The 12,864-nt window shown below is 43.9% G+C and overlaps 1 protein-coding gene and 1 pseudogene across 2 annotated transcripts in view; one reads left to right on the top strand and one right to left on the bottom strand.

Annotated features, from left to right (window-relative positions):
- Positions 1-12,864, bottom strand: part of MRPL37 (mitochondrial ribosomal protein L37) — a 911,410-nt gene that overhangs the window by 777,467 nt on the left and 121,079 nt on the right. The gene's annotated exons all lie outside the window — the stretch shown is intronic.
- On the top strand, positions 8,158-10,290 carry LOC126962409 (phosphate carrier protein, mitochondrial-like; annotated as a pseudogene). Its single transcript, XR_007728681.1, has one exon. The product of XR_007728681.1 is annotated as a phosphate carrier protein, mitochondrial-like (transcript).

Below are 12,864 nucleotides of genomic sequence, written 5' to 3'. Positions count from 1 at the left end.
TTTTATAGGTAAGAGAGTTGGTCACTACCTCCTGATTACTGGATAGAACACTGTTCCATGAAATGATACATAAACAAAGTAAGCAGTGTTCTTACAATCCTGTCAGAAGTATTTCCTATACAGTCAAAAAAAAAAAAAAAAAAAAAAGGCAATTTACCAGTCCAGATTACATACAAATGAATGTCTGGCAAACACAAGGGAGGTGAATTAAGCAAAGAAAGTTTTCTGGCAGATATACTTTGTAATTGATTGTGTAAGATGACATGGATTTGTACAGGAAAGCAGGGGTGGGGGGGTGGGGGGGCACACACAAAAACATGGACAACAGGAATAAGGACATCTTGCATGAATATATTATATATTTGTGTAACTGTAGTAAAGAAAGTATCAATGGGCCATGGACCTAAGTATTTATGGCTGAAAATCAAATACCCTACATGCAAATTAAAATTTTGTGAGAAGGAAGTGAGTCAAAATAATGTAGAGATCAAAGAGTATCTCCCAGATACCTGAACAAATAGGGGTTCTGTTGCTAAAAAGGAATGGGCAGTTGGCTTTTGAATAGACAACAGTGTCTGCCACTCTATATTCATGAAATTGAAAGAACATCTATCTTGTATGCTTATTGTAGGATTACAGATGTTTATAGCAACTGGCAAAGAGTAGATACCAAGTAAGTGTTTGTTATTGTTTTATCTAAGTACTCTATGATTATGCTTTAGAGCTTTTGAAAATTATGTTTGGGGACAATGTGGGATATTAGCTCTGCTTTGGAATACATTTAAAATGTGCCTGGCACATAATAGGCACTTAATAAAAATCTGTTGAATGGATGAATAAAGGAATACATATTCACTCTTTTCTCTTTAACAAATAAAAGAAACAAAAGTCTTTGGCCTTCTGGAAAGGAAAGGTCTACTTAACTCATCAATCGAAGTTTGCAGAAAGAACACAGTAAAAGTATGATGATGATTTCAAGAGAGAAATATGGCCCAACATCATGTAACCACCAAGGAAATAATAATGGTAGTTGTGTGCTCTGTAATGGTGAAATATTCTTATAGGCTACTTTCAGTTATTACTGACTTTATGGCTGAGTTTTAGTAAAGTTATTTGCTATGGTTTGGATATTTGACCTCTCCAAACCTCATGTTGAAATTTGATACCAAATGTTGGAGGTGGGGCCTAATGGGAGGCATTATGGGGGTGGGTGGCTCCTGAATGAGGGGGTGCAGTCCTCACAACAGCAAGTGAGTTCCATGAGTTCCTGAAAAAGCCTGTTGTTTAAAAGAACCCAGCATCTTCCTCCCCTCTATCTTGCCTTGTGATTTCTGGCCATCTCCTCTTGCCTTCCACCGTGAATGGAAGCAGCTTGAGGCCCTCACTAGAAGCAGATGTTGGTGCCATGCTTCCTGTACAGCCTGCAGAACCATAAGCCAAATAAACCTGTTTTCTGTATAAATTACCTAGGTATTCCTTTATAACAACACTAATGAACTAAAACATTATTGAACTAAGAAGTGTCTAAGAAAAGTTTTACCCTGACGATTTCGATTGTTTTCTTTAACTTGTACAAATACATTGTTTGGAACAATATTTTAAGACCAAATGTAGTAGCTCATTCCTATAATCCCAGCACTTTGGGAAGCCAAGGAGGGCAGATCACTTGAGTCCAGGAGTTTGAGACCAGCCTAGGCAACACAGTGAGACCCTTGTCTCTATAAACAATTTTTTAAAATTAGCTGGGTATGGTGGCACGTGCATGTAGTCCCAGCTACTTGGGAGGCTGAGTTGAGAGGATCACTCAAGCCTTGGGAGGTTGAGGCTGCACTGAGCCATGATCATGTCACTGCACTCCAGCCTGGGTGACAGAGTAGACCCTGTCTCAAAAAAAAAAAAAAAAAAAAAAAAATATATATATATATATATATATATATATATGTATTTTAGTGGTACAGTGTAGGGTCCAGCCCTACAGGGCCTGTGGGTTTTTCTCTTCGTGTGCAGGGACAAGAGATCGTAGAAATAAAGACACAAGACAAAGAGATAGAAGAAAAGACAGCTGGGCCCGGGGACCACTACCACCAAGGCACAGAACCAGTAGTGGCCCCGAATGCCTGGCCATGCTGTTATTTATTGTATACGAGGCAAGAGGGCAGGGTAAGAAGTGTGAGTCGTCTCCAATGATGGGTAAGGTCGTGTGAGTCATGTGTCCACCAGACAGGGGCCCTTCCCTATTTGGCAGCTGAGGCAGAGAGAGAGGGGACAGTTTATGTCATTATTTCTTCTATGTATTTCTCAGAGAGATCAAAGACTTCAATACTTTCACTATTTCTGCTACTGCTATCTAGAAGGTGGAGCCAGGTGTACAGGGTGGAACATGAAGGTGGACCAGGAGCATGACCGCTGAAGCACAGCATCACAGGGAGATGCTTAGGCCTCCAGATGGCTGTGGGTGGGGCTGACTGATGTCAGGCCTTCCACAAGAGGTGGTGGAGCAGAGTCTTCTCTAACTCCCTCGGGGAAAGGGAAACTCCCTTTCCTGGTCTGCTAAGTAATGGGCGCCTTCCCAGGCACTGGCACTACCACTAGACCAAGGTCTGCTAAGTAACGGGCGCCTTCCCAGGCACTGGCACTACCACTAGACCAAGGTCTGCTAAGTAACGGGCGCCTTCCCAGGCACTGGCACTACCACTAGACCAAGGTCTGCTAAGTAATGGGCGCCTTCCCAGGCACTGGCACTACCACTAGACCAAGGAGCCCTCTAGTGGCCCTGTCCGGGTGTAACAGAGGGCTCACACTCTTGTCTTCTGGTCACTTCTCACCATGTCCCTTCAGCTCCTATCTCTGTATGGCCTGGTTCTTTCTAGGTTATAATTGTAGAACAAAGATTATTGTAATATTGGAATAAATAGTAATGCTACAAACTAATGATTAATAATATTCATATATAATCATATCTATAATCTATTTCTAGTATAACTATTCTTATTCTATATATTTTCTTTATTATATTGGAACAGCTTGTGCCTTCGGTCTCTTGCCTTGGCACCTGGGTGGCTTGCCGCCCACAGTACAGAACAAGTATCCCATAGAAATGAGATCAATTTGATATAACCTCTGCTTTCATAAAGTGGACAGTGACCTCTGGTATATGTTAGGAAAACATCCAAGTTGTACCTTTAGGAAATGGAGGCCTAAGGGTTCAGTAAATGTAGCTGCTGTTATTATTACTCTAGCCCTCTTTACTCCTTATTTTCTCTAAACTCCATTTCTGAAGAGTCGAGCATTTCCCAAAATATGCTCCATGAAAGACTACACCTATGAATAGATATGTCTATGAATAGAAATGTGAATAGGTGTGATATAAAAAAGGGGTTCTGGGCCGGGTGCAGTGGCTCATGACTACAATCCCAGAACTTTGGGAGGCCGAGGCATGAGGATTGCCTGAGCTTAGGAGTTCCCAACCAGCCTGGGCAACATGGTGAACCCCATCTATACTAAAATACAAAAAATTACCCAGGCATGGTCGCCTGTGCCTGTAGTCCTAGCTACTCGGAAGGCTGAGGCAGGAGAACTGCCTGAACCCAGGAGGCAGAGGTTGCAGTAAGCCGAGATTGCACCACCGCACTCTGGCCTGAGTGACAGAGTGAGACTCCATCTCAAAAAAAAAAAAAAAAAAAGGGGGTTGGGGAGTGCTTCTGGCCGGGCGCAGTGGCTCATGCCTGTAATTCCAGCACTTTGGGAGGCCAAGGCCAATGGATCACCTGAGGTCAGGAGTTCGAGACCAGCCTGGCCAACATGGTGAAACTCCATCTCTACTAAAAATACAAAAATCAGACAGGTGCCATGGCACACACCTGTAGTCCCAGCTACTCAGGAGGATGAGGCAGGAGAATTGCTTGAACCTGGGAGGCAGAGGACACAGTGAGCTGAGATCAAGCCACTGCACTCCAGCCTGGGCGACAGAGTGAGACTCCATCTCAAAAAATAAAAAATAAATAAAATAAAAATAAAAAAGGGGTTCTCAAATCCAGGAAAATCAGGAAACCCTAAATTAACAAAGCCAGAGGTTTTTTTTGCTAAACAACTTCTCACTCTTCAATGTGTTTATATGTCCTGTGAATCTCCAACAGCAAGCTCTGACACACTGTTTCTCAACCTTTTGTTCATTATAGGCCATCCCTCCCCCAGAGATTTAGACATTTTTACTAATCATCCTTTCCCTCCTTCCCACTCTCCCCCAAAATTAAATACTAAGGAATAAAATTTTACTGGGGGGACCACAAACCATTGTCCTAAGGTTCTTTGCCCCCTAAGAACCATTTCACCCCCTTGGGTATGATACCACCTCAGTTGAGAAGCATGCCCTAGTGTGAAATGCTTCTTGTATTAGTCTGCTCTCACATTGCTATAAAGAAATACCTGAGGCTGGGCACAGTAGTTCATACCTGTAATCCCAGTGCTTTGGGAGGCCGAGGTGGGTGGATCACTTGAGGTCAGGAGTTTGAGACCAGCCTGGCCAACATGGTGAAACCCGTTCCTACTAAAAATACAAAAATTAGCTGGGTGTCGTGGCAGGCACCTGTAATCCAAGCTACGCAGGAGACTGAGGCAGGAGAATCGCTTGAACCTGGGAGGCGGAGATTGCAGTGAGCCAAGATCATTCCATTGCACTCCAGCCTGGGCGACATGAGTGAGACTCTGTCTCAAAAAACAGAAACAAAAACAAAAAACCTGAGACTGGGTAATTTATAAAGAAAAAAAGGTTAATTGGCTCACAGTTCCACAGGCTGTACAGGAAGCATAGCAGCATCTGCTTCTGCAGAGGCCTCAGGAAACTTACAATTATGGTGACAGGCAAGGGGGAAGCAGGAATATCTTACATGGCCAGAGCAGGAGGAAGAAGAGAGAGTGGGGAAGTGCTACACACTTAAACAATCAGATCTCACGATAACTCACAATAACTCCGGAAGGCGGAGATTGCAGTGAGCCAAGATCACTCCATTGCACTCCAGCCTGGGTGACACGAGTGAGACTCTGTCTCAAAAAAAAGAATAAAAAAGAAAAAGAAATACCTGAGACTGGGTAATTTATAAAGAAAAGAAGTTTAATTGGCTCACAGTTCCACAGGCTGTACAGCAAGCATAGCAGCATCTGCTTCTTCAGAGGCCTCAGGAAACTTACAATTATGGTGACAGGCAAAGGGGAAGCAGGAATATTTTACATGGCCAGAGCAGGAGGAAGAAGAGTGGGGAACTGCTACACACTTAAACAATCAGATCTCATGATAACTCACTCACTATCACGAGACCAGCACCGAGGGGATGGTGCTAACTCATTCATGAGAACTCTGCTCCCCCTGATTCAGTCACCTTCCACCAGGCCTCCAATACTGAGATTACAATGCGACATGAGATTTGGTGGGGACACAGATCCAAAGCACATCACTTCTCAAACTCATTTGACCGCAGACCTTTCAAGTGGACCAGTGTTCCCAGGAACATACTGTGAGAAGCCCTAATTTAGTTAGTATGGGATATTTTAACACTTCATTGTTCTCTTGTGACTCAAGGACAGAGACTTCTCTTTAATACGTAAATTCCGGTAGAAGACTATTACAAGGAGAGGAGTTTTAAAAAAGGCTTGTTGATTGAGAAAACCTGTATCTGCCTCTGTTCTCCCCTCTAGCCATCATCCCTAGTTTGGGGTGAGAATTTTATACCAGTCAACTTTTTAAAAAAATTATGGTATAATATACATAAAGTGTATAATGTGCTCTAATCTTAAGTGTACAGCTTGATAAATTTTCACAGGTGAATACTGAAGGAAACCAGAATCTGTCACATGTCACATCAAAACATGCCTCTTTGACATAATTTTTTTTTTTTTTTTTTTTTTTTTTTTTTTTTAGCTAAAGGCAACTAGGAAGCAGATGTAGGGAGTTCTCTGCCTTCTTTCTGTCTGACTAAAAGCAGGACAGAGAATTATAAAGACAAAAGGTCTTTCTATCCACCCTGCTTTCCCGCCTAAAGACAGGATGTAAATTCTTCTTTACAACCTTTATCAGCTTAGAGACAGTGCCAGAGGAATCTGAGCAGACTTTACTCCATTAGCTTCCCCATAAATTTACCTTCCTACATTTTCCCACCTGTAGGAGCCTGGGACTGCTTTTGTCATTACGTTTCTAAAATGTATCATGCTATATTAGACATGCTATATAAGCCAGACTCTTAAGCTACTGCTTAGAGTTACTTTTCTCCCACATTATGTGCACTGTATGTGTTAATAAACTTGCTTATTTTTCTCTTGTTAATCTTTTGTTGCAGGAGTCTGTCCCAACTATGAACTTATGAGGGTTGAGGGAATATTATTTTTTATTCTCTTTAATACACCCAGTTCTGGATATAAGTACTAAATTATTGATCAGAAAATCCATCATGCCCTGGACCTGGTCAAGTGCCACATGCAGGTGGATCAGAAAACCTTAACAAAAATTTTTGACTTCCCATGATCCACATACTGTGGTGTGTAGTTTTCAAACTTTAGTGAAGAATCCACCTAGGAGTGTATTAAAATCACTTCTACTCACAGAGATTCTCATTCAGACGGTCTAGAGTGTGAGCTGAGATTTTTAATAAGGCACTCCAGGTGATTCTGATGCAGGTGGTCTGTGGATCACACTTGTGAGAAAGATAGGCCCGCCCTACAGGATAAAAGTCAAAGTCCTGAACAAGACATTAAGGCCTTCCTTAATTTGACCCAATTTTATTTTTCCAGACTCAGCCCTTCCTGATTTCCATCATACTGAATTAATCCCCTCTGCTCAGTAGGAAATGCACTTAGGTTTGTTTCCTTTAACCTGAAATTGCCCTTCTAGTCTTTTTCACGTGGCAAACTCCTACTTATCCTTCAAGACCCAGCTACACTGTCACTTCCTCAGGGAAATCTTCTGAACCTCATCGGGCAAAATGAGTTGCTCCTTCCTTGTTCATCTAGAACTTTATTCAAATTCTGTTATAGGCTGGGCACGGTGGCTCATGCCTATAATCCCAACACTTTGGGAGGCCAAGGCAGGCAGATCACTTGAGGTCAGGAGTTCAAGACCAGCCTGACCAACATGGTGAAACCTCATCTCTACTAAAAGTACAGGAGGCAGAGGTTGTAGTGAGCCGAGATCGTGCCACTGCACTCCAGTCTGGGTGACAGAGTGAGATTCTGTCTCAAAAACCAAACAAATTCTGTTATAATACTTATCAAAATCCTGATTTTTTTTCTTTTAAAACAAAATCTTATTTAGAAGTAAGCAGGAGTATGTCTGGTTCTTAGCTGAACCCGTAGCCCTGCACAAGGCCCAGCACAAAGTGGGTAAATGAATGAATGATGTATGCTACTGATTTATACCTGGGGTCACTTAGTTCTCATTTTTTGGGCCAGTGAAACTGTAAGCTTCCCAAAAGACGAGGGTTTTTGACTCACTTTCGTATTCTCCAAAATCAGTAGTCAATGAAAAGAAAATACCTGATAAGTGAAAATAATCAGCACCCCTCCTAAATTCAGTGAGTGTCCCCATGCTTCCTAGGCTCCCACTACAACCGTTGTTGGGAGACAGGAGTAGTGTGTGAGCTGGGGGAAACTGTCACCTACCTACCAGGTGAGATCGTTATGTAAGCCCGGAAGCCACTGGCTCTCTCTGCCCATTCGCACCATGGAACGCCACTGCCATGGAGATGACCATTCCTCTAAACCGGCGTAGTTGGGTGAGGACTCCAGAAAGGCCTCTCAGGAAGGCAACAGTGCATGGCGACTCTTCACCCCTTCGTCCACCTCCTCATCTACGTACTCGCCTATTCCTGTGTTTACTCGTGTTTGTACTTGTTGGTTTATTTTCTTCGCATTTTTGTAGAGGACTAGGCAGCCGAGCTGGACCAAAGTCACGAGGGTAGTGAAGGCCCGGTCCACCGTCCAAGGTGAGCTCTGGGACCACTGACCACTGGCCCAGGCGCAGCGGGGCCGGGGTTCCTGCAGCTACCAGGAGCCCATTGACCTGAAGGGGCAAAGGGGCGGGGCGTGCTGGAGGGGAAGGGGCGGGGCAACACCGCCTACTTAAACTGTCTGGTCACACCGCGGACTGCGCAGGCGCGGGATGAAGCGTTGTGGTCCCGCCGGGATGCCCTCGCCTGCACCGTTGGGGGGCTCACCAGGGAGGTTCACGATGCCCCGCCCCGCCCCGCGGCCCCTGAGGGAATGCGCCTGGAGGGGAGAAAGGCAGGGTCGGCCTGCACCCAGCGCAGCCATGGATGACCCCCCCGGCGACCGCCAAGTGCTGCAGGCGAGAAGCGTGGGCCAAGGCGGCTGCAGGCCCTGGGCAGCGTCTGCGGAGGAGGCCAGCGTGGAGTACGGCTCGGCCCGGTACCTGCTGCTGTGCGGCCTGGGCGGGATGCTGAGCTGCAGCTGACACACACGGCCATCGTGTCCCTGGACCTAGTCAAGTGCCGCTTGCAGGTGAACCCCGGCTGGTAAAAGGGCGTCCTCAGCGGCTTCGGTGTGACGATGCGCAGCGACTGACTGCGCGGCCTGGCTCGCGGCTGGGCCCTGACCTTCTTCGGCTACTCCTTGCAGGGCTTCAAGTTCGGCCTTTACGAGGTCTTCAAGATCCGCCACGCGGAGGCCCTGGGCCCAGAGAAGGCCTACGCGTGGAGAATCCGCCTGTACCTGGTCGCCTGGGCCTGCGCCGAGTTCTTCGCCGACCTCTCGCTGGCGCCGGTGGAGGCGGTGAAGGTCCGCGTGCAGACGCGACTGGGCTACGCCGGCACCCTGCGAGCCACGGCGCCCAGGATGTAGGGCGAGGAGGGCCTGTGGGCCTTCTGCAAGGGCGTGGCGCCGCTGTGGCTGCGGCAGATCCCCTACACCATGAGGAAGTTCGCCTGCTTCGAGCGCACGGTGGAGGTGCTCTACAGGTACGCTGTGCCCAAGCCCCAGAGCCAGTGCACCAAGGCTGAGCAGCTGGGCATCACCTTCGTGGCCAGCTACATCGCCGGCGTCTTCTGCGCCGTCGTGTCCCATCCCGCCGACTCTGTGGTATCTGTGCTGAACAAGGAGAAGGGCAGCACGGCTCTGGGCGTCCTGCGAAGACTGGGGTTCGCGGACGTGTGGAAGGGCCTCTTTGCGCTCATCGGCCTCTTTGCGCACATCCTCATGGTTCGCACCCTCGCGGCCCTGCAGTGGTTCATCTGCTACCTGGTCAAGGTGTATCCCAAGCTGCTTCGCCCTCCCGTGGCGCAAGCGCCCGAACCCCTGAAGAAGAAAAAGTAGGCGTGGAGTTCTGAACTGCTCTAGCCACAGTGGGTCCAGATTTCCATCAAGTGGGGAGTCGCGTGCAAACAATACTAGTGTGTAAGATGTTCACATTTTGGGTAGAGGTTACTTAATATGCAGTCTGAGTTCTCTTTAAATGACTGCTTCTTTTTGGCAATTCAAGAGGATTTGCAAACCTTTCGTTTGGGGGTTTGAACCATTATCTTTGGGGAGTTGGCATGGTTGCTTTAACTCAATAGTTTTTCAGCAATTAAAAGGAAAAATTCTTAACAGGAAGTAATGTTAGGTAGTTTTGGGTCTCTAGGTGTTATCTCCTTTGATTCGCCCTTTCTGTAGAGATTATCCAAGCATAACTACTGAATAGCCTGCAAATGAGGTTTTAAGGTCAGCACAACTATATGGATGGGGAACAAAGTGAGATTCTGGTACATGGTGTTCATCTCAATAGAAATCGGGCACCTATTGAATAGATGAAGGACTCATCGCATATTTCCTGTTCATATCCATTACAGGTAAAAATTATTAAAAGTTAAATTGTGACTTATACTGCCTTGTAACTTAGAATGTATTCACTGTTTTCAAAGAGACATGAGAAGATCTGCATTTTCTCCTTTTTCTTTGTCCCTTCTCTTCCTGATGTTGCTGATTAGAACATAGCTCTCTCCAGGAAGTGCTACAATTGGATCAATGTGGAAAGCCGGGAAGAGATGAAGTGCAGGCTCTGGGAATAAATATGTAAAGAAAAGCCTCTGTTCTCCAAAGATTTCTTTTGTATAACTCAGCTTTCAACAGCCATACATCCAAAGAAGACCATACCACCCTGACATTAAAAAAAAAAAAAAAAAAAAAAAAAAGGAAGAAAAAACCCCAAATCCTGCAAATTCCAACTACTGTCTGTTGAATATTAAAGAATGGTTTTGGTGACTTTGGAGGGAAAATCTCACTTTAAGTGTAATAAATACTCTTCACTTAATTTGGTAGATGTTTCAGTGATCTTTACAATGGTTGAGATTCATAAACTTTAATGAAATTATAAAGCATGTTTTTGATTCTCTGTAGCCTTCACATCTCTGATTGGGGAAATTTTACAATCAGTGAAATTCCGTGAATTAGAGATGTTTGTAAAATGTGAATAAGAAACAAACTTCAATAAGGCATTTGATATAACTTACCAAAGTGTAACATGATTGCCTTAAAAACTTGTATTAAATTAGACTACAAACTTAGAATATGTTAATGTTTAAACTTTGTAATAGTAAACTGTTCAGCGGTTAACAGAAGTTTAAAAGTGTCTAAATTTAAGTATGTCTGAACTGTCTTGAATAATAAAGAGATGAAGAAAAAAGTCGACTTTTGAATGAGATGGAATGAAATTTATTAATATTTAATGCTTCTATTTAGCATATGATTGGGAAGGAACATTAGCTATTGTTAAGACACTTCAGTTAAATACATTTCTGTCTATTGTCTTCTAAAATGTAGGAAGTTTCTTTGGTAAACAATTTTTAAGTAAAGTAATTTTTAAGTAAAGTATATTTTAGTAATATAATTTTGGAAATTGCTGCAAAATCTATGGATTTCAAGATAGTAAGAGACCACTTGTTCTGGTTTGTGGTATTTCATGATTGTTCCATTGATAACACCAGATAATTTTTGTAATATATATGGTATATGTTTAGAGAAGTATAATCTAAGGAGAACCAGATGGCATGATTCTGGTAGTTATGAACATGGTCAAGAAGATGGGTTTATTTGCCAGGGAGGTGGCTCACACCTGTAATCCCAACAGCTTAGGAGGCCATGGAGGGAGAATCGCTTGAGGCCAGGAGTTCAAGACCAGCCTGGCCAACATTGTGAGAATCCCTAGCTACTTGGGAGACTGAGGTAGAAAGATCACTTGAGACCAGGAGTTTGAGATTACAGGATTTTGAGGCTAGGATCATGCCACTGCACTCCAGCATGAGTGAAGAGCAAAATAATTTACTTAGTTCGGGTCAGCAGTTTTCATATTCAGTTCCTGTACATTCTATTCCCCACTCCCCCTCCCCCCCACTTTATTGGTTTTTTTTGGTGGCTTACAAATGTCTGTTTGAATAAATAGGGGAGGGATAGCTGATAATAGAGACTTTATTGGTTTTTTTTTATTATTTCTTTTTTTTTTTTTTTTTTTTTTTTTTTTTTTTTTTTTTTTTGGTGGCTTACAAATGTCTGTTTGAATAAATAGGGGAGGGATAGCTGATAATAGAGAATAAAGACAATTTAAGTAAGATAACAAGAATTCAGAATCATTAAGGTTTTTCCTAGTTATTATTTCTTTGGAACAATTTAAATTTTTATTCAATGTTTTACCTTGCCTGTGTAGGAGACCAGAATATGCTGCCCCAAAATATGAAGGATTGTTGAACAGAACAGAAGAAGCAAATGCAGGAAAGCTCTCTGCCCTCTCCTTATTTTCCAAAGAGCAGGGCATAGATTTACAAAGACAAAAAGTACCTTGCCCACCTTCCTGCCAGAGAGAACAAACATTAACCACTGAAAACAACTTTAGACCCTTATAGGTGTGGAGATGTTACTAGAGCAATCTGTATTAACGAGCTTTACTAACTAGCCTTTATGTGCCATTTATTGCCTTCCCCCAAGGTGCTGTCCCTAAAGGCTCAAAAGTCCTTTTCCTAAAATTTCTCTAAATATTTGCTGTTCTTTTTTTTTTTTTTTTTTTTTTTGAGACAGGGTCTCTGTCACCCAGGTGGGAGTGCAGTGGTGCAATCACAGCTCACTGCAGCCTTGACCTCCTTGGTCTCAGGTGATTGAGCCTGAGCCCGCCTCAGCCTCCTGAGTAACTGGGACTACAGGCACACACCACCATGCCCAGCTAGTGTGTGTGTGGGGGCGGAGAGGGGTTGAGACGGGGTTTTTCCACGTGTGTGTGTGTGTGTGTGTGTGTTGGTGGAGATGGGGTTTTTGCATGTTCCCATGTTCCCCAGGCTGGTCTTAAACTCCTGGGCTCAAGTGATCTGCTCACCTTGACCTCCCAAAGTGCTGGGATTACAGATGTGAGCCACCATGCCCATCCTGCTGTTCTTTGTTGAAGATGCTATATACACTGAAATTCAAAGCCACCTCTTTGAGAACTACTCATTCTCTATATCTCATGTATATGTGAAATATACATGTTAATAAGCTTCTCTTTTTCTCTTGTTAATTTGTCTTTTGTAACAGGTTAACTCCAACTAAGAACCTATGGGGGTTATTCTTCCCTCACACCTATAGTTAGCATTCTCTGTGAAATCATCCATATCTTATTAGAGTAATAAAAGCCATAGTATACATCTGGTATTGTTAGGCATTTCATACTCATTTTCTCATATAATCACTGTCACGCATGTCCATGTAAGAGACCACCAACAGGCCTTGTGTGAGAAATAAAGCTTTTTAATCACCTGGGTGCAGGTTGGCTGAGTCCAAAAAAGGAGTCAGCAAAAGGAGATAGGGGTGGGGCAGTTTTATAGGATTTGGGTAGGTAGTGGAATATTACAGTTAAAAGGG

This window comes from Macaca thibetana, chromosome 1, assembly GCF_024542745.1.
Source record: "Macaca thibetana thibetana isolate TM-01 chromosome 1, ASM2454274v1, whole genome shotgun sequence".
In the NCBI taxonomy this organism is placed as follows: Eukaryota; Metazoa; Chordata; class Mammalia; order Primates; family Cercopithecidae; genus Macaca; species Macaca thibetana.
This window is presented reverse-complemented; position numbering and strand designations above follow the sequence as displayed.